At 46.3% G+C, this 21,959-nt stretch overlaps 1 protein-coding gene across 32 annotated transcripts in view; it reads left to right on the top strand.

The window, feature by feature from the left end:
* The window catches only part of Kcnma1 (potassium calcium-activated channel subfamily M alpha 1), a 757,466-nt gene that overhangs the window by 377,232 nt on the left and 358,275 nt on the right, over nucleotides 1–21,959 (top strand). The window lies entirely within an intron of this gene.

Genomic DNA, 21,959 nt, shown 5'->3' with positions numbered 1-21,959 from the left:
ATTTTTATATCCAGTCCACAAACTTTTCAGGTTGCTATTAAATTTTTATCTGTTTCTCTAGGAATAGATGAGTCACATGAATTCAATTCATCTTGCAAGTGTAATAGCTTATCATAACAGACTTTTCATATAACCTGATAAGTGCTTCAGAAAATAATTTTGCCTTTACTGGACTTGTTTTTCAGTTCACTTCAAATGATTGATCAGTATGCTTAATCGCTTAAGAACTCAGCTTTCTGATAGGTGAATTTGTGTTTGGATGTGACTAAACTGCTGATTTTTGTTTTAGAAAGAGAAAAACAAAGGAAGAATGAGAGAGAGGAAGGAGGGGAGAGAATAAACGACAAAGAAAATATGAATATATGTTCATAACCATACTTTAATTTAAATGTATTTATTTATTTGCCAGCCAAGAGAGAATGGGCATGCCAGGGTGTCTTACCACTGCAAATGAACTCCAGATGCATGTGCCATTCTGTGCATCTGACCTTACCTGGGTACTGGGGAATTGAACCCTGGTCATTATGCTTTGTAGGCAAGCACCTTAACTGCTGAGCCATCTCTTCAGCCCCATAGTTTAATTTATATAAGGCTAGAGGACTTATTTACAAATGTCTTAGAAAAGATAGCTACAAAAAGTAATTGCTATAACTTTTGAGATCAGAGAAAAGAGTTGGTAGTCAAAGCGTCCCCTGCCTCAGGGAATGAGTTATGGGAAGTCCTGCAAAGGGAACTCACAAGCTTTCTCCTCACTGCTTATGTTTCTTTGTCTTTTCTCTTCTTAGGAAGGCTAGCAGAAATGGCAGCTCTCTGCCCAGGGATTGCTTTTTGGGGACAAATCATTTGCAATATGAACATGTTTATTAAGATAAGTGTTGTTTTAAACGTAGCATGCTGTACCCCTGGAAAAGAGCCTTCAAGATGACTCAAGGCTCTTTGGAAACACTGCCTTATAATTAAAGAAAGCCAGCTTAATGATCTAACATTTACCATTATTCCTTACAATTCTGCTCTCGAACTGGAAATCAGTTACAAAAAAAGAGTTTCATTTAATTAGTATTAGAAATAACACACACATAGTTGTGTGCAGATATACATATACATATTTCCTTCACTTAGAAATTATTATTTGTAGAAATAGTCTACTATGGGTGACCAAGGCTTCTTCCGTCCCACTCATCCATCAACAAGCATTCATTCGGGATATGTCTTACACTGAACGCCAAGAGGAGCGCAGAACAGATGTGACATTTAGCTCCCAGGTACGACCCCAGAAGTGACAAGGCATCAAGGGGTCTGCAGTCTAGCAAGAACATAAGGTGTACATAGAAAGCTAGTTAAGGGTATACGTTGGGTGCTATAGAGTTGAATACCAGTGAAGTGACAGGGGACAGGTGCTTTGGGCCATCAAGCAAAGGGAAAGGGGAGTCTGTGTAACAAGGAGTATAACCCTTCATTTCTTCATCGGTTCTACAGAACACACGTAATACTGCATTCCAGGTACTTGGCCTGGGTGCTGGGGACATAGCAGGTATGAAACAGACCAAGTCCCTGTCCTTAAAGAGTTTACCTTTTCAGGCTTGGCATGATGGCCCAGTGAAACTGAGTGTCTGAGTCCAGATCTCCACACTGCTGTGGTGGGCTTCTGTAATCCCAGTGTTGCAAGGAAAGCAAAGATAGGAAACTTACCCAGAAACTCACAAGTGGAGCAGTGAGCAACAATGAGAGACCCTTCTCCCTGGAGAGGTGGGGGTAAGGGCCAACTGGAAACCTAAAAATTCATACCAACACACACATACATACACACACACACATACAAAACAACAACAACTAAATAAACCAATGTTTAAAAGCATGTCTTTTTTGGTGGCTAGGCAATAGAGAAGCTAATACACTAAGTGAAGTTATGGGATATAAGTCAGTGAAGGAAGCAAGACCGGCAGGGTGCACCTATGGTATGTGTGTGTGTGAGAGAGAGTGTGTGTTCACATCCACTCATAGCTTACACATAGTTCAGTCCTGAATGCAGATCTGACTGAGCCGAGGCCACCCATAGAAGAGGTGGCATGCACTCCTCACGTTGGGGACCTGGAATATGTAGTTTGCAGCATGGGCAAGGGCGGGCACTCGAGAGCACGCCAGGCGGTCGGAGCAGAGTTTCCCACGTGTTTCCCGCGCGGGAGGAAGTGTGGGGTTGTGGTGCTCTCTGTTGGGTAGGAACTCAGGTGAGTCCTGGAGGGATGTCAGCAACCAGAAGTGGGACTGCCATTTACAAGTGAGAATTGTTCTGTCGTCTTCCAGTAAGGCCTTTCTGGAATGAAAAAAAAAAATACCAGAGTTCAGTGCCCAATAGGCTGTCAGTGTGCTGGGAATTTATTTACTTAGCATTTATTTTTAGCTCCCTTATGGCATGCCAGACATTGTTTTGACTACTTTACAAATAAAGTGACTCATTTTATCCTTACAACACTTTGAGATAGATGTTCACCGTCTTCCTCTCCTACAACAGGTGCAGGAGCTGAGGGGTCCAGAGCAGTCTGCTCAAGGTCACCTTGCTGGAAATTGCCTTTCTGCATGGCCCAAGGTCCCACTCCTTACCCATCATGCTTCCCGAGGCAGGATAGAATGACAGGAAAGATTAAGGGGACATAGCACGGAGAAAGGAGTTTGGTTGAAGCCACTGGCCAATCACCAGCTGAGAATCAAGAACCCCAGGACAGGGGTTGGACAGATTGCTTAGTGGTTAAGGTGCTTGCCTGAAAAGCCTAAGGATCCACGTTTGATTCTCCAGATCCCACGTGGCCAGATGCACATGATGGTGCATGCATATGGAATTTGTTTGCAGTGGCTTGAGGGCCTGGCGTGACCATTCTCTCTGTGTCTCCCTTTGTTTCTAATAAATAAATAAAAAATAAAATAGTGAGAAAGAACCCCAGCACAATGAAGGGCATTTGCTGTGGAAGTTGCTGGCAGAGACCGCGTTCCTCTTATGTAGAGAGATTTTCCAATGAGACTGTCTTGTTAAAGCCATACTTGAAGGTCACATAGGCTTAGGTAAGGCCTTCACTCATGGCTTTAATCTTTTCCCAGATATTTCCTGGGAATCTCTCAGAAAAGACCAAACCTTTGCTTAGGAGTAGAAAAACATCTTAACTTGCCCTGCGGCCCTCGTGACCTAGGCGTTCACGCTATCAGCTGCTCTCCCGCCGGGACACATCAGGAACTATTCTGAGATCTCAGTTCCAAAACAGAAAAGACTCCTTGGAAACCGGGCCCAGCGTACACGGTCGTTGTAAGGGCACTCCCTGTTGAGAAGCCCACACCCGTGCTCAGCGCGTACCCTTCTTTTCCTGGAGGGCCTCACTTGCTATTCATCCCATGCTTAAACCAATGTTAAGCTGTCTTCCTAATAAACTCAACTCTCCTTCAAACTGGCTTGTCCTGAAGTTCTTTCCTGTGATGAAATCAAGAATCCTGCCTCCTGGCAAATTCACCCCCCACCATACCTATGTAGGCAACCCTACTTAAACTTAGTGGGTCACAGATGAGAAATCAAAAGACATCGAAGTAGAAGTCAGTCTAGTTGGCACAAGAAGGGTTCCGTGGAAAGGGCATGGGGCAGGCAAGAGAAGGTCATGGGCGATAATGATCAAAATATATTCTGTACATGTATACAAATTGTCAATAAAAAAGAGGAATCCCATCTTCAGTTGAGTAGAGGTCTCCACAAGTGGAAGTACGGAGCTGCGTCTTGGGCCCATACCCCACTGCCACATCCTGACCATGAAAGGAGGGAGCACTCTTGTCACCCAGGACAGTTCGGAGCGCACTCCTCCTGGCGTGGCAGGAAAGAATAGGAACATTTTCTTTTTCTTTTTGCTTGCGAGCCATGAGAACCATGTGTCTGCCGTGATGGGAACCTTCTCCACCCGGCTGCTAGATACGGTTGCCATAGCAACAGGTGCCTGTTTGAACACCTGAAATGTGCAGGGGCAACTTGGAAACGGAGTTGTTCTATTTTTTTTTTTTTAAATTTAACTTTGATTCTAATATAAGCTTGAAAATGGAAGCCAGCAGGCTGGGGAGATGGCTCACTAGTTAAAGGTGCTTGCTTACCAGGCCTTGCCAGTCCTGGTTCAGTACCTAGCACCCGCCAGAGCTAGATGCAGAGTGGCACATGTGTCTGGTGTTCACTTGCGGTGGCAACGAGAGGCCCTGATCCGCAGGTGCATCGCACCCATGTGCACGCGCACAACACGCACACGTGGGTAAATATGTTTTTTTAAAAATAGAAGCCTGGGCTGGAGAGATGGCTTAGCGGTTAAGTGCTTGCCTGTGAAGCCTAAGGACCCCGGTTCGAGGCTCGGTTCCCCAGGTCCCACATTAGCCAGATGCACAAGGGGGCGCACGCGTCTGGAGTTCATTTGCAGTGGCTGGAGGCCCTGGCATGCCCATTCTCTCTCTCTCTGTCTCTCTCTCTGCCTGTCTCTCTCAAATAAATAAATAAAAACAAACAAAAAAAATTAAAAAAAAATAGAAGCCATATAAAATATTTTTCTGTTAAAAACAACTATGCTATCTTTAACACAGATTTAATGAGTCAGGCTACGCATTGTGGCATAGGTAACATTGTTATAGTGTGGTGTAGTATTGGGTGCACAATGGTTTAATCTTTGATATCAATTATGTGGTAAAGTCAACTATTTGGGGTGTGTTGAGTTAAATACAATTTTTTTTTTTTTTTTTACATAGTCTCTTTCTCTCTAGCCCAGGCTGACATGGAATTCACTATTTAGCCTCAGGATGGCCTCAAACTCATAGCAATCCACCTACCTCTGCCTCCCAAGTGCTGGGATTAAAGGCATGTGCCACCACACCCAGCTTTAAATACAGACTATTTTAATCATGGATATTATCTCTTGTTTTTAATGTAGCTAACTAGGACATTGAAGATGACAATATGATTTAAACTGCATTTCTATTGGAAGTTTACCATTACTGAAATGAGAAAAGGATTGAGCCAGGGGAAATTTTCCTCTGTGCTTTTGGGGGGCACTGAGACACCCTTCTTGAGGACGAGCTATTTATACACTTCCTGCTTGCTGTCATGCCCCTTCCTATTCCGTTGCTAGTGACCAGTGGGTGCTATTCTTAGGGTTGCAGGTGGAGTGCCACCAGAGAGCAGTGTGGGACCTCTCCCCATTGTTCTCAGAATGCAGCGGATTTGGTCAGAGTTGAGGTCTATTAGATCCCACTTGTACCTTTTCCCCATGGTCTCTTTCTTGGTCGTGCTTGATGCTTGCATTGCCACCGGCAAGAAGCAGCTGTCTGTCAGCCTGATACTTGAGGGCCAGGTACCACACCTGCTTCCACAGGTGCCCAGGAGCAGGTGACAGAAGTGTTCTTGCTGGAAGGATCCTGGCAGAGTGGCAGGGAACAGTCAGCCTGTGGAAGCAACAGCAGATGGCAGGAAACAGCCCGCTGCTTGTGAGGTTCTGGCCCAGTCCTGGCCTTCACATTGGTCTCAGTGCCTCTGGGCCCAACTTTCAGCGGCTTTCTGGACACTGTGACATCAAGGAGCTGTGGGCATCTGCACGGGGAGGCATTGCTCCGCAGTGACGGAGCTGACTCATGACATGGATCCAAGGTCATGCCAGGGAGCCCTACTTCACCACACGAACCTGCTTCTCCCAGAAATCTCAGGCCTCTTGCTATCCCTGTACCCTGTCCTCCTTCTTGTTCCTATTAAGGCTCTCTCCAGGGCCTTTTCAAATGATCATGCTTTTACACATACATACGTAATTATGGGGGAGTTTTGTCTGTGTGTGTGCGTGTGTGTGTACATGTTTGTGTGGACTTGTATATGAAGGCCAGATAAGCACCTTGGGCACCATTCCTCTCAGACCCTGTCTTCCTTTTGGGGGAGGGAAAAGACCTCTCACTAACCTGGAGCTTGCCAAGCAGGCTCGGTTGGCTAGCCAGTGAACCCCAATGCTCTGCCCGTCTTTACTTCCCAAGCACTAGGATCACAAGTGTGTGCTTCATCTGGGTAGAAAAGCCTCCCAAGCTCCTCAGAGCTCACGGTGAGATCTCAGGCGTGCAGCGTTTACTCTCTAGTACTGGGGAATCAAACCCCAGCCAGCAGGCTTTGCAATCAAGCAGGCACCTTTAACCACTGAGCCATCTCCCTAGCCCTGAATGCCATTTTTTTTTTGCCCTGCTTTTGTGCCAACACTATACAATATGTAGATGCCCTTTTATACTTATGATGGGTCACATCCCAATGAACCCGCTGAACACTGAGAAGATCACAGGTTGGAAATGCGTACCATACTGGACATCCTGACTCAGTGGCAGAGCACATGACCTCTCATGACCGTGACTAACCGGAGGCTGTGGCTGGCCAACACAGCTCAGCATCCTAGCAGAGTCACATACAACGTATTGCTACACCAGGAAGAGATCCAAATTCAACGCTAGCATTTCCATATTGAATTCACAATGTTTCCCCATCACTGTAAGGTTGTAAAATCCTAAATTGCACCATTGCAATCCAGAGACCATTTGCAGTGAGGCACCCCAATTTTCTATTGAGTGGTGCATCCTTATCACTTGCTTTGGAAGCCAGGGACTTCTAAGATTTACCTTCACAAGCCTTATAAACTTGAATTGAAGCATGTTTTAAAAAATCTAAACCTGTGGATTTGAAGTGCATGGTAGGGAGGGGCGGTTAGCATCAGTAACATGTTTAAATCTACACCACACTATCTTTCCATGGAAAAAGATAACATCCTCCTAAATTTAAAACAAGGCACCTTACTAGTATTATCAATCGTATTATCAACCTAGCCTTGAAAAATGATTTGAAGCAGTATTTTAAGATGAAGATATCCAGACACGTTTCTCCCATTCATCAGGTTGGTTGATTCGGTGTAGATGTCCCCTCAGAGTCTCTTGTGGTTGTGTTTAAGGCTCCTATTTAGTCCCTGACAGGTGGATCCTGCTGGAGGAGATGTGTCACTGGGGGTCAGCTCTGACTCTAGCCCACTGGCTGTTCAGAGACCGCTGGCTTGCCCTTACCACTGCTTGCTCTGCTGCAGATATGTGATGTGAGCCGGTTGCTCTTCTCTGCCATGACAAAACTTCCCCTTGAAACTGTGAGCTTGCAGTAAACCCTTTCCTCCTGTCAGCTGCTTCCGGTTGGGCACTCCCTCCAGCAAGAAGCAGCTACTTTCTACAGAAGCCTCTGAGATGTCTTGTAACAGATAACCCCCCCCACACACACACACACACCCAGTACCAGACAGGTTTGTTGGGAACCACTCTGTGGGTGCTGCTGGAAGGCGTAATGTCCACCAATAGGGGGCTAATTTTTTAATAGATAATTTAAGAGGATCTTGTCTAAAAGAGCAAACCCCTAAAACCATTTTAATGTTTTGCGTCTATATTCAAAGAAAATCCAGCTAGCTTAAAAGAATAATTCTTTTTCCTTTCATGATGGCTTAACGCAGCACCTCACAAAAGTTAGTCTTTGAACCAGCTATTTGAATGTCACCTTGAACTTGGAAGAAACAAATTCTGGGTGCTTCGTAGCCCTTCTGAAAGGAAGGGAATCAGACACAGTCATGGTATCACAACTCTCCCTCCTTTCAGATCATTCCAATGAAGACTTCCATTTGAACAAATCTGTCTGAGGAGGTGATTGATGCTGGGAACCCCATCTTGGCATCTTGGCACCCTGCTCAGTAGAAACTGTGCAGCAGGAAAAAATCCTTCAGCCTTGTGTCTCCTCCCCCCTACCCTGACCATGGTGAGCAGATGTTTGGGAACTTGGTGCAATGAATGAATGAAAAAGGAATAGAATGGTGAAGAAAGGTCATTTCTTTTAGACACATCTCACATATCCCAAGCTGGCCTCAAATTCTCTATGTAGCCGAGGATGACTTTGAATTCCTATTCCTCCTGCCTCCACCTCCCAAGTGCTGCAATTCACAATATGCGCCACCACATCCAGTTTCTGTGGTGCTGAGTATCAAACAAAGAGCTTCATGTGTGCTTGGCAAGCACTCTACCAACTGAGATACATCCCAGCCATGCCTAATGATCTCTCCTTCTCTTGTTTTGGATTTTCGAGGTAGGGTCTCACTCCAGCCCAGGCTGACCTGGAATTCGCTATGTAGTCTCGGGCTGGCCTTGAATTCACGGTGATTCTCCTACCTCTGCCTCCTGAGTGCTAAGATTAAAGACGTGCGCCCCACACCTGGAATCTGGCATCTGTTGATCTTTTTTTTTTTAATTGTATTTATTTATTTGCAAGCGCAGAGAGAGAGAGAGAAAAGAGACAGACAGAGAGAGAATGGGCATACCAGGGCCTCTAGCCACTGCAAATGAACTCCAGACGAGTGTGCCACCATGTGAATCTGGCTTACGTGGGTCCTGGGGAATCGAACCTGGGTCCTTTGGCTTCGCAGGCAAATGCCTTAACCTCTAAGCCATCTCTCCAGCCCAATCTGCTGATCTTTGAATGGCAGAGATGAAGAGTGGAATTCAGAGACCAGAGTAGGGCTGTGCTGAAATGCATAGCCGGACTGTGACAGTGAGAGCACTAAGCCCTGAGAAGGCGACAGCTCTCCTCCTCTCCTCACAGAGGCATCTGAAACACAGAGAAAGCCACGCGGAAAACTGAAGCCCTGGCAACTGTGTCAGAGCTGCCAGCAGCATGAAGTGGGAGATTCCCCGTGCACCGCCTGCCCCCGGCCTGGCCGCCGCCTCTGTGCTCCGGGTCAGCCACTGCAGAGGCCGAGCTTTGCGGCAGATGCGGACCTCACACACACGGGCTTCCTCTGTTAAGTGACCCAGGAAAGGACGGCTTATGTGACACTGCACAGCCTCCTGTTCTCTCCTCTGTTTATAAAGGACGTGTGACGCTAGGAGGCAGGACAGTTGTGCTCTTGACCTGGAACGCACGCCCGCGTGGCCTTTGCTGGTGTCTCCGTCCACCCAGCCGGAACTTCTGCTTCCTTGGGAGGAGCTACTGTCATCTAATCCTTCCTGGGTGATGGGATTTTTGACATGGTTGCTGGAAGCAAGGTGGCATCTGGGACAGTGGCTCATCTTTTATAAATTAACAATGGGGGGGGGGAGACTCCCTCACTCCGGACAAACATGGTTGCATACTTGTGTTGAGCTGTTTGCCTCTGACCCTGCCTTCCAGTCCTCCAGGATATGGGAGCCAGAATTTGAGTGTGAGAGGGATACTATCTATCCTGAAGTGCGCTTCTTCTCTCAAGAAGTGCATCTTTATCTGTCTGAATTCAATAGTAAACATTAAAAAAAATATTTGGGGGCTGGAGAGATGGCTTAGCGGTTAAGCGCTTGCCTGTGAAGCCTAAGGACCCCGGTTCGAGGCTCAGTTCTCCAGGACCCACGTTAGCCAGATGCACAAGGGGGCGCACACGTCTGGAGCTCGTTTGCAGTGGCTGGAAGCCCTGGCGTGCCCATTCTCTCTCTAGCTGCCTCTCTTTCTCTCTCTTTCTGTCACTCTTAAATAAATAAATAAAAATGCACAAAAGATATTTTAAAAAATATTTTGGATGAGGGGAGAGATGTCAGAAGTGGATAAGCTAGGGAGGATCTTCTGTGGAGATTTGTACTCCACTCCACAGTGAACTTCACAACAGAACATCCTGTCATTCTTATCCCAGACAGCAGTGGCCAAGGCCAGCCCAGCCCCGCTACTCTGGTCAGCAGGGGGCTCCCCAGAGGAGGAAATTGAATATAGTGCTGATGAGGCAGAGTGTGTGGAGGTCATGTCTGTGGCCTGGAACAAGAGGGGCCTTGAAAGCCTACTTGATATAAGTGTGAGGTTGTCAGCTGAAGGGTTGTTTATCATCTTTGGACAGCTCCCTTGACACCAAGGGGCCTTGGTGGCATTACTCTCTAGAGTACATTGGTAATTGTTCTTTTTCTTTTTTGTTTCTTTGAGGCATTGTCTCATTGTAGCTCAGGCTGACCTGGAATTCACTCTGTAGTCTCAGGGTGGCCTTGAACTCATGGTGATCCTCCTTCCTCTGCCTCCCCAGTGCTGGGATAAAAGTAATTGTTCTTAAAAGAAAAACCTGGCTGGGTGTGGTGGCGCATACCTTTAATCCCAGCATTGGGGAGACAGAGATAGGAGGATTGCTGTGTTTTCAAAGCCAACCTGAGACTACATAGTGAACTCAAGGCCAGCTTGGACTGGAGTGAGAAAACAAGTGAGAAGAGAGGGGCGGGGGGGGGGGGGAGGAAGAAACCTTTGGTAGCAAAATCATTCTTGTAGAAGATAGAAGTTTGAGGTCATTTCTAGGGATATCTTGAAACCTACTGAGGGGTTGTGACCAAGTCATTACTACAAATTGGCCTTGAGGTTTACTCTTCTAGGCCCAATGCCCTGTATCTCTGTTGCATTATCTTCTAGAAGGGGCTTCTTTTATGTTCATGGAGAATTTACAGAATCAAGGGTATAGTCTTTTCAAACTCACAATCACATCTGGGACTTCTAGCTACAGTTACCAAAAGACAAAGGGGGAGTCTGGCTCTACTCAGAATCTTAAATCCTACCCACTTCCCTCCCTTACCACGAAATTCTTGGCTAGCTTTGAGCCCTAGTAACAGACTAGGAGGGGATAGGAAGGGAAAGGTGGGGACTCATGTAAGGTCTCTATGGCAACCTGGGTGAAGATTCTAGCAATGACAAGAGTATTTTCAGCCTCCTATGGGATGATATTAAGCACCCAGAGAGAAAGAAATCACCTATATGTAATAACAGGTTTCTTGGAGATTTTCATTACATTTGAGAGGAGACTCTTATTCTCCTGGGGGAGTATGCTTGAATTTTTAAACATACATATACTTTTGAATTCTACAAGGCACTCAGAAAAACACCATGCCTACATATATCATTTCAGCCATTTATAAGTGAAGAGATGTATTCTCACTGCTCATTTATACTAATTGTATTAACATCCGCAGACCTGTTCATCTTAAAAAATGGAAACTGCATAGTCATGGAGCAGTAACTCCCTGTTCTTCCCTCCACACATTGCTTAGGAACCACCATTCTAACTTTCAGTCTCTCTGAACATGACTGCTCTAAGTAGAATCCTACCGTATTTGTGGTTTTGTAACTGATTTTTTTCACTTAGTGTAATGTCTTCGAGACTCATCTGCATTGTAACATAAAGTTCCTTCCCGTTTTCAAGGCTGAAGAGCATCCCAGTGTCTGCAAATATCTCGTTTTGTTCATCTGTGCATCTGCCTCTGACACTTGGATGCTTCCACCTTTTGGCTATCGTGACTGGTGCTATTCACAGTGGCCAAGACTCTATTTGAATCTCTGCTTAGTTCCAATTTTGCCTTCAATATAATCTAAGAACTGGCAGGATTTTAGAAGTAGGGCTAAGAGGGCTATAAATTTAATCCTTGGTGACAGTGAGCGGCAGCTGGTGACCTGGCAGGGCTATAGAAGATTTCTCATTTTATAAGGCTAATTAAATTAAAAATCCAGTTGGCCAAACCCACACTCACTTAAGCCAGACAATTTCTCACAAAGCTTATCAACTGTGGGCTTGGGAACTATACCAACAGATGGAATTTTCCCCCCAGATTCTTCAATAATTAGACAGAAAAGGTCTTTCAAACTTTAGACATCCAATGGAAGGTTTAACGTTGCTTGCCAACACATCAATTTGAATGTCATTGGTAAAATTAGACAAGATGCATGCTTTTAAGTTGCATGATGCGATTATGTAAGATCTCAGTGTTATTAAACCCTAAGTGCAGGAAGGACAGGAGGCCTTAGGAAAACTTTTCTGACTTACTGACAAAATTATTTTTCTCAATCTCTTATTTCAGAGGTAATAAATTGGTACCTCAGAGGAACAAGCTTGGCTTTTCTGTACCTTTAATTTGAGCAAAAGGACATGATCCTTGGCAACCAAATCCAAGATGCAGGAGCAGTTCTGCACGTAGGACATGACCCTACACAAGCCCACGCATCTGACCCCACCCAGAGTTAGGTAGTCCTTTAACCTCTAGGAGGAAACACTTTAGACAACTGGCTTGTGACTTATGTCCCGGATTCTTCTTTAGGGGAACATCAAGAACCAAGAAGAATGCAGACCTCCACCTCCATTTGTATGAGTCATACGAATCCTTGCCTTCCCCCCGCCAAAGCCTATTACCATACCTCCCTTTGTCTCTCTAGCAGAGGAACACGATTTATAAGAAAGTCATTCTTCATTGCTTACACTAAGAGGGGCTTTGATTGTCTTCCAGGATTTCAATTTTATCTATAGGCATTTTTGAAGTGGCCCAACTTAAAAACAGAGACACATTGCTGTGCATACAGATAGCTAATGAATATTGATAGGGATCCAGCATTTGTGACCAGTGGGTTTATCTCCCTGTCCCTTGCTGTGGTGTGTAGATGTTTACGTACAACTACCTTGGTGCACTCAGTGATTATTTATGCATTGATATTTGTGTTTATGTTTGTTTCCTCATGACTTGTGTTCACAGGTTTCCCATCCTCATCCAAATGTACACTGCTTCTTTACTCGGTACTCCAGGGTCCGTCACTGTGGTTCCATCAGTTTTTCCTGGAGATACAGTTTCCCTGTGTTTCTTCATGGTGGTGGCTTACTTCTTCCTAGCTAGTGGACGAGTGAGTGCTCTGCCTCTCCATCCATCTCATCCTTGTTCAACACGCTTTTCTCTGGAAGATCCTACCATCCACTTACCCTCCTCTTGTCAGATCTGAAGCGGCCCACCTCCCACCCTGCACTGTGGGGATTGGCAGATCAAGCTACCTGTCAGATCCTGGTGGTTTCTGGCTGGGTCTCCTTACAAGTGAATAGAGGTCTGGGGGTGTAGTTCAGTGGCAGACTGTGTGCTTAGCAGACTCCAGCCTCTGCACTAAACACCACTACCAGCAGAAAGCTGAAATCTTACATGTGAGTAAACCACCGCTTTTCTCTTCTATTGAAGCTGTGTGCATTTTATCTTTTATGGAAAATTTTGTACAAGTATATGATAGTTAAAATTTTTATTTATTTTTCCACTTTGATATTTTTGTTACAATTCCATAATTTTACCTTATTCTCCCCAATGACCCTCTGTTCGTCCCATTAATGCCCTTCTTCTCTATTAATCTCTGTCTCACTTCCATGCCTTGTTTTTTTTTTAACCCATTGAGATGAACTAGGGTTGTTTGTATAATTATGGGTGGAAGGCTGTTTACCACAGAATGGACATCTTACCAGTGGCTGCACTACCTAAGAAAACGCCTGCCCCTCCAAGTGACCGTTAGCTGCCAGTGATTCTCCAGGGTGCCATGCTCTCTCCCACCATCCATGAGGGAAGGTGGATGGGCACGACTTCATACAGGTCTTGCACAGGTAATGACAGTCACTGTGAGGTCGTGAGTGTGACCACCACGTGTGTCCAGAAGATGGCCTCCCACAGCCCTCCTCTCCGTTCTCTAACTCCTGCCATCCTCCTGTTCCCTCTTCAGCAACCTGTGCACTTTATTTGAACCAACTATTAGAAGTAGCTCTTGAAGCCAGGCGTGGTGGTGCACACCTTTAATCCCAGTACTCAGGAGACAGAGGTAGGAGGATTGCTGTGAGTTATGTACTTTCATAAATCCAATACAATATGCCAGGATGTCAGGTGAGAAATTTAAGGCACCTTTGGGTGTCTAAATGGCACCATCCAAATATCTGATTTTTTACCTCATAGATCTTAAATTTATGATAACAAGAATAACTTTTGATAGCCATATTGCATCTTCTATTGAGAACAATTAGTGATTTAATGATGAGAAAGCACACTATTATACGTTTCAGACTGTGAGTGGAAAATGCCCTGCCTTTTTCATTTCTTTGAGGAAACACTGAGACTTTGAACTGTGAGCTTCTGGGGATAAAATCTGCAGAAACCCTGAAGGCTTTTCTCAGACTTCCAGAGGCCCCGACAGAGGGGGGGGCTGGGGCCGACTCCCTTTCTCTTCCTTCGAGTGCGCAATGGCCTATGTGAGCTCCAGGCCTTGACAGAACCCATCAGTGGCCCAACAAGTCCTGTTGCTTGTTTTTTGTGTGCTTTCCTGGCTTCACCTGCTGCATGAGCCATTAGATTCACTGCTGAAAACACGTACTGTGAATCTACGTGTCCGTGGAGCTCGTGTATGTGGTTTGGCCAAAGAAGGTTCTTGGGTACAGCTGTCCTGACAGACATTGTTGTCGTCTTGCTGAAGTATAACTGTGCCCAAGGAGAGTACGGTTGGCTTGAGAGAGTGCTGTCTGGGAGCTGGGGAGATGGCTCAGTGGGGAAGAGCACTTGCCACACACAAGCATGAGCTTCTGAAAGGGTCTGAGAGAGCTTAGGTTTGATCACTACACCTCACCGAGAAAGCTGGGTGTGGCCGTGCATGCCTGTAAACCCCGGTCTTGGGGGATGGAGCCCAGAGAATTGCTGGGGTCTCTGGTCAGCCAGGCTGATTGAAAAGCAGCAGCTTCAGGTTCAGCGAGAGACTCTGCCACGCAGATACAACACAGAAGCAGATAGACACCTGACACCTGAGGTCCTGCCCTGCCCTGTACGCGAGAATGTACAGGATGCATGCATTTGTGCACACACATACATACACTGTGACACACACACACCACACCACATGCATATGCCACACTACTCATAATACACACCTACACATACACCACACCACATAAAGAACTCTCCGCACACACGCACGCATGCACGCACGCACACGGAGCACTGCCCTTTCCGGCTGAAAATTCTTCGTTTTTTCACGGCATACTGTGACATCCCAAGGCCCCCATGTAACAATCTCCTGTTACATCCCTTCATTTTGCATGTTGGGAAACTGAGTCCCAGAGAGATGAAGTGATCTGCCTGTATCCATGTTGCTTAGGGATGTCCCACTGCCTCCCCTCCCCGTCACGTGTCATCCTCGGCACCTGGCATCTGTCCTGCTTCGCACAGGACACTCGGGTGGACCTCGAATGTCAAGCGTTCTTTCCTTTTCCTGGATCTGCCACCTGTCCTCTCTCTTCCCCTTCCATTTAGGGACCCTGCAATGCAGGTGACATGAGCATATACCTGGTGCTTCCCTTGATACCCACAAAGTGTGTGAGTCACATTTCTTAAATCCTCAAGAGACTCCTGCATAATTTCATCTTCCCTGCCCGTGGAGGGCAGAGCCCAGCCCAGCTGAGCTGTTTGGGCTTTGTGGTGGTTCCCTGTCTCGCTCTTCTGGCCTCGCGCATCAGAGCTCAATGGATGTTTGTTAGAGTTGTCAAATTCATGGATCCAACCTTGTAATTTAGATGTTGGGATGATGTTCTCTCTCTGAAACAGAATGTCCCCAGATTGTTTTGCCTTAGGATTTCTCCTATCTATTTCACCTGTTTTTCTATATATAGTAAATTTGATTATATATATAAATTACAACTCACTAAAAAGAGTCACGTGCCTTTGGGGTCATATGGGGAAAACTGTCCATTTTCTGAGAAAAGTCTCCACTGCCAGGAGCCAGATTCCGCATGGAACACGTAGAATCACTAATTGGGGTCATTTGTTCTGCTGTGAGCTGAGGAGAATGTGCAAGGCCCGCTCGGAGAGAATTAATTCATCGTGTGCTCCGGACTTTCCGAAGCACTCCTCACAGCTTCTCCGAGCCTACAGGCCTCAAACACGTGTTCTAATGGGCTAATTGTTAAGGTGACATTTGTAAATTAATCTCTGACTTGAGCTAAGTGGTTTCCCCTAATGGCTTTAACTCAGCAACTCCCATCCTTGGCCACATGTCAGATTCTCTGGAAAAGCCCATTAAAAATAGAGATGCCCAGCCTTCCCTTCCCGTTGCTGCCCACCATTGCCTGGTCCCAGAATGACATAAGGCCATGTCCACTTTGCAAGGACCGCTCCCCAGGAGATAGGCACGCTGGGGACCTCAGTTGTGAGTCCATCTTTGAAGATCCACACAGACTCAAGTCATCTGAGAACAGTAATCTGCTGCCTCCGCAAAGCCAGGACGCCGGCAGCCGTTAGCTGGGCTCAGCCATGCATCCTCAACACAGATCAAGCAAAGGGAGAGGGTATAGTGAACAGTAGAGGATGGGTATTCGTTCAGTGTGGTCCCATTGGGAATAGGAACAGATGAAGACATCCAGTGACCCCCCCCACAAGTCCATCTTTGGGGTACTGGCCTGAGGCTTAGGTTTAAATAGAAAGCAGAATGGAGGCCTAATGAATCATCGTCTCTGGTGGTCTGACTGACAAGTTGTCAGAAGTGTATGAAATTCCAGTTGTGTGGGGGTGTGGCCTACTGTCTCAACAGTCTCATGGCTGAAGGAATGATACTGTGTGTGTTGATAGGATATTTTCATCCAGCCAGGATGGTTACACACCCAGCAACCAGAATCCAGATTCCAGCTCACAGAAGAACAAATGACTCCAATTAATGATTCTACGTGTTCCGTGTTGAATCTGGCTCCTGGCCAGAGAGACTTTTCTCAGAGAATGGACAGTTTTCTCTCTGTGATCCCTAAGGCACGTGGCTTTTTTATTGAGTTATAATTCAGGATCTCTGAAGGACCTCCTTTCCTGATTTAGTCACTCACTGGTACTGGCTGACGTTGGGATTTAGAGAGCACCTCCACATTCATGAGTTCCTAAACCAAGAATTGGACAGGCATGTAGAGAGAAGCAAAGGGCACGTGTATTGACAGGGGTTCACGTGGGCTGGAGAGAGGGCTCAGTGGTTAATGCACTTGCCTGTAAAGGCTAATGACCTTGGCTACATGCCCCAGTACCCATGTAAAGCCAGGTATGCACGGTGGCATGGTGGCATGGCATGCGCATTTAGAGTTCGCTCGCAGCAGCCATAGAGGTCCAGGCACTCCCATTCTCTCTCTGCTTCTCTGCTTGCAAATAAATAAATTAATTTTTTTAAAAAAAGAAGGGATACACTTTCAAGGGAGGAAGTGGACTGGCCCAAAGAGAGTCCAGTAGCTCCCAAAGCAAGGCTGTGCAAAGGATGGGACTTTTGTGTCATGTGATATGGGGGTTTGTGACCACCTGTGTAATGAGGCTTCTCCGTGCTCTTGTTACGTGTTGTTAGACCTGCAGCATCACACATAACATGATGAGGGTAGCGTGTGGTATGTGTGTGTATGTATGTGGGCTCTCATACATAGGGTGTATGCACATGTGTGCTCACCCTGTGCACATGCACATGGAGGCCAGAAGAGGATGTTGAGTGTCCTCCCCTATTGATCTTGTTTCCTCCGTTTAGACAGGATCGCTCATTGAACCTGGAGCTCATCATTTTCCAGCTAGGCTGGCTGGCCGGGGAGCCCCAGTGACTCTCTGGTTTCCACCCCTCTCAGCACTGCGGTTACAGACATGCACAGGCACATCCAGCTTTCTGTATGGGTGCTGGGGATCAAATTCAGGTCCTCATGCAAGCACCTTTACCCACTTAGCTATTTCTCCTGCCCTTTGCTTTTTTAAAAAATATGTATTTATTTGAGAGAAACAGGCGAGAGGGAGAGAATATGAGCATGGGTGCACCGGGACCCTTAGCCACTGCAAACGAACTCCAGATGCATGAGACATCTTGTACATCTGGCTTACATGGCTACTGGGAAATCGAACCTGGGTCCTTAGGCTTTATGGGAAAGTACCTTAACCTCTAAGCCATCTCTCCAGCCCATGCCCCTTGTTATTGTGTGTATGTGTGTTAATATTCTTAGACATAATGTTTTCCATTTTTGTGAGAGCTTTTTTCCAGGCATTTGGAAGATCTTCATGAGCTGCCAGCATTTTCACCTAGGATGAGTGAGGGCTGTGAATCTCCTTTGTTTGTGACCAGACTCCTCTTGACAGGGAAGGCAGCCTTGCCGCTGTTTTACACACAGTGCATGTTCCTGGCATTCTTCTGGGCAAACATTTGTCATGCTTCATCTCCAGTCACGAAAATAGATGAGTCACATGCACCATTGTTCCAGTGATATTTATCAAACTACTCTTGTCTTTGGAACCTAGAACTTTGGAAATATCACTCAGTATTTCAGTATTGTAACTCGAGTTTTTGTGGGAAAAACCTGGACTGTGGCCATCTCTAATAAAGAAATAAATAATAGTGAAAAACAGACAAAGGAGCTTTACTTAATGTGGCCACATTGGGAGGAGGTGCAGATAAGATGGTGGTCCAGTGACACCCCCCCCCCCCGCAAGTCTGTCTTTATGTTATTGACGTGAGGTTTAGGTTTAAATAGAGGGCAGGATGTACACATAACTAAGCAGTTCTTGTCCAGGTGTGATCCCACCCATCACTGACCCATCATTGTCTCAGCTCCAGGCTTGCAAGGTGGTCTAACACGCTGTCGATCTGTTAATCAGTCTTTGCTGTGACCGAAGCAGTCTGCTTCCTGCAGGACGGTCACCTCTTCCAGTGTGCAGCTTTGCCCTCGTGAACACTTGTCCTCACCCAAGAGGACATTCTGTCCTTTGAGGTTTTGCCCCTCTTGGAATTCAAGATGATTCAAGAGGAAAGGTTGAGGACAAATCATGTACCTCTGTGCCTTCAGCCAAAGTACAGATGCAGTCTGAAGGCTGTGATGCTAGGCTGCTTTTGATTTCCTTGGGGCCCAAATGAGAAGTCAAAGCTTTCTAGCAAAAGTGGCTTCTAAGTGTCTGCTTCAGTATCACCATATGTAGCTTATGGGCACTTTCCGTCAATCTCAGGGCACAGCAGTGCATACAATCCAAGGTGGCCAAAATATGGGGGGCGTCCATCCTAGAAGGAGGACAAGCTGGACCAGCTGTGCTGACAGCTAGCAGAAGCCCTGTTCTCAGAGGCAGTGAGCGCATGGCCTTCTGGGTCAGACTGCTGGCCACAGGCTCCTGTATGGGACAAATTTGGTGAAGTGCATGGGCATTTTGTTGTCTGGATTGTTGTGTTTTGCTTGGCAATGTCTCTCCATGTCTCTGGGGTTTCAATCCTCCTCATCTCTGGGACCATGGAAGCATACAGAAGGATGTCCAGTGACCCTTACTGAGGGAACATGGGAGAAGCCATAGCTTGTATCAAGGAACGATACTCGGGGCTGGAGAGATGGCTTAGTGGTTACGGTGCTTGCCTACAAAGCCTAAGGATCCATGTTTGACTACAGATCCCACATTAGCCAGATGCATGAAGGTGAGGCAAGTTCAAGGTCACACATGCCCACTAGATGGTGCAAGCATCTGGAGTTTGATGGCAGTGGCTGAGGTGCATCATTTGTCTTTCTGTCTCTTTCTATCTCTTGCTTTAAAAAAACAAAAGATACTTGGAGAATGAAGAGATACTGAAACAAAAGCCCCTGTTGCCCCTACCTTCCTTTAACTTTCCATTTACTAGTGATTCACCTCATTAATGTCTCACTGTGCCTGCATTGCACACTGATCACTGATTGTGTCACAGCATAGGCCCAGTCTGTGCAAAGACATCTCTGTATGAGAGTATATTTCACATCTCCAAGTCAACTTCAACCTTCTGTCTCTCTTGGGCCTTGTAGACAGTATATGTTAAATAACTATTTAGATGGCTGTTGGAGGCAGCTATTACCATTCAGGCTAAAAATCTATTTTGTGCTCTTATCCTGGTTTATCTGTTGCTATTGGCTTTCCTCTTCCTTTTTTTTTCTTTCTTCACGATTTGTGTGTATATGGGTGCATGCATGCCATGACACACGTATGGTCTGAGGACAGCCTCAGGGTGTTTGTCTTCCTCTTTCTTCTTTGAAGCAGGGTCTCTCAGTGTTGCCCTGCTGCATGAGCCAGTCTCCTTGGTAGCATCGCCTTCCAGCTCGCATTACAGATGCGTTTGCCACTTTGTGTCTGGCTTTACCTGGGCACCGTGGACTCGACCTTGGGCTGCCGGATCATTCCCCCGCCCCAGCCCACTTTTATACTTCCCTTTATTTTAGTTTTCTTTTGTATTTAGAGTGTGAGTTCCAAATATTGGGGTTTTTTTTTAGAGAGCTAGGGACAGAGAGACATTAGTCCTTTTGGGTGAATTTGCTATGGCTATCTGAGAGTCTCCAAGTGTTTGTTGGTTTCTGTTGTCATGGCCAAGGCCAAGTTTCTGCCTCACCTGAATCCAGGTTGACCATGTGATCAAGCCTGACATGGTAAATGACCCTTAGTAAGTTTAAAGGTTATGTGCACAGTTTTCTTCATGCTGAGAAGCACGGATCTTTTTATGCATGTAGGCAGGTGACAGTGGCTCCTGGTGGGTGGCCCAGTTTCCACTCCCAGTTCCTTCCAGAAAGATAGCCTTCTGACAGGGCATGTGGGCCCAAGCCCACAGCCTCTCAGCAGAAGCTCTACGGAAGTCACTTCCTCCTGCTTTCCCTCCACCCTGACGCTTTCCAAGAGATGCTGATACTGGAGCCTTAAGAGAACAGCAGGATTTATTCCCTCCTTCTGTCTGTCACGAGCTGATTTGCTTAAATAAGCAATACATTAGTCCCCATCACAGAGGCCAAGTGGAGGCAGCTGGGATAAATGAGCGTCAGTTACTCTGGCCATCCTGATGCTGGGAAGCCATCGCTTTGGCAGGGGCGCCACGATGCTAATGTGTTGCAGCATGATGAAGATGCCATTTGCAAGGACTTTGATTTTTCTTTCATGGGACTATAGCTATTTATGGTGTAGAACTATCTAGCCAGCATCCACAGAAGTTCAGCATTCAGAAGCCCACAGAGCCAAACTGCCAAGGATTAGTCCTGGGTCTGCTGTTTATGAATGAAGAGGCTCCGCCTCTCTGTGCTGGCCATACCTCTTCCTTATGTAGCTTTTTGAGAATGAGGTCAGGGCCAGGATCTAACCGCTTAAGGCTCAGAAATAGCAGCACAGATCCAAATTAATCTTAAGCTATTTGTTGTAGAGGAAGAAGCAGCGGCCTGCTTATGTTTTTGTTTGGTGCATACCTTTGCTGAGATTCTGTGAATGAACCAAATGAATGCGTGTGAAAGGGGGGGACTGAGGGGAGCCAGCCAAGGGGGATCCTGCTGGTAGCTGGCAATGGCTGACCGACTGCAGAAGCACATGTGGAAGAGTAAAATAAATGCCAGTGGCTTCTTGGTTCAGCCCTTCTTTTCAAAGAGAGATGTTAGCAATTTCTTTGAAGCTGTGTGTCCCTTGTCTCATATCCAGCTGTCTTTGACTGGGTATCCTGCCATCCCGTGCCTATGGCTCCACGGGGTTCATTTCCAGGGTGCACTGCACGCAGACTCCATTTTCTGCTGCCCACCTTGGAAACGCACACAAAACACAGATGTTTGCACTTTCCCTCTCTCTTACACACTGCTGGATGTTGGTACCTAACACCAGGGGATGGTTGCCTCTAAAGCCCCATGAACCTGCGGTCTGTCCTTAAGGGTATCAGCGCATCTCAAGGGTATCCTTGAGGGCAGTCAGGCATGTAAGGTGGTGAAGCAATAATAATAATAATTGGTGTCTGTTGCCCTGTGTTTTTACTTTGGCCGTCTTATGTTTGTATTAGTAGTCTTCTCTGTGAAAGATTAAATAAACACACGGGGACGTTGAGGGAGGAGGAGGGAAGTGTCAGTATCTGCTGCCTAAACTGCTGCATATTCACTTGATGGGCTTGCATGGGGCGGGCGTGCATCAAAGGCAATGCCAAAACTGCCTATTGTATCAGCGCTGATTGATCCCGAGCGATGAGTAAGGGATAGCGGCTGTCATTTAAGTGGCCAGATGTATGACCTAATTGACTTTCTTTGTGCTTGCATTATCTCTTGTAAATACTTGAGTGGCGTTCTAAGCACACACAAAGACACACAGAGCATATGTGCAGTGAATACACTTACACTTCTATGGAAAGATCTGGA

The sequence above is a fragment of the Jaculus jaculus genome, chromosome 18 (assembly GCF_020740685.1).
Source record: "Jaculus jaculus isolate mJacJac1 chromosome 18, mJacJac1.mat.Y.cur, whole genome shotgun sequence".
Classification (NCBI taxonomy): Eukaryota; Metazoa; Chordata; class Mammalia; order Rodentia; family Dipodidae; genus Jaculus; species Jaculus jaculus.
The sequence above is the reverse complement of the archived record's forward strand: the minus strand, read 5'-3'. Positions and strand labels throughout refer to the sequence as shown.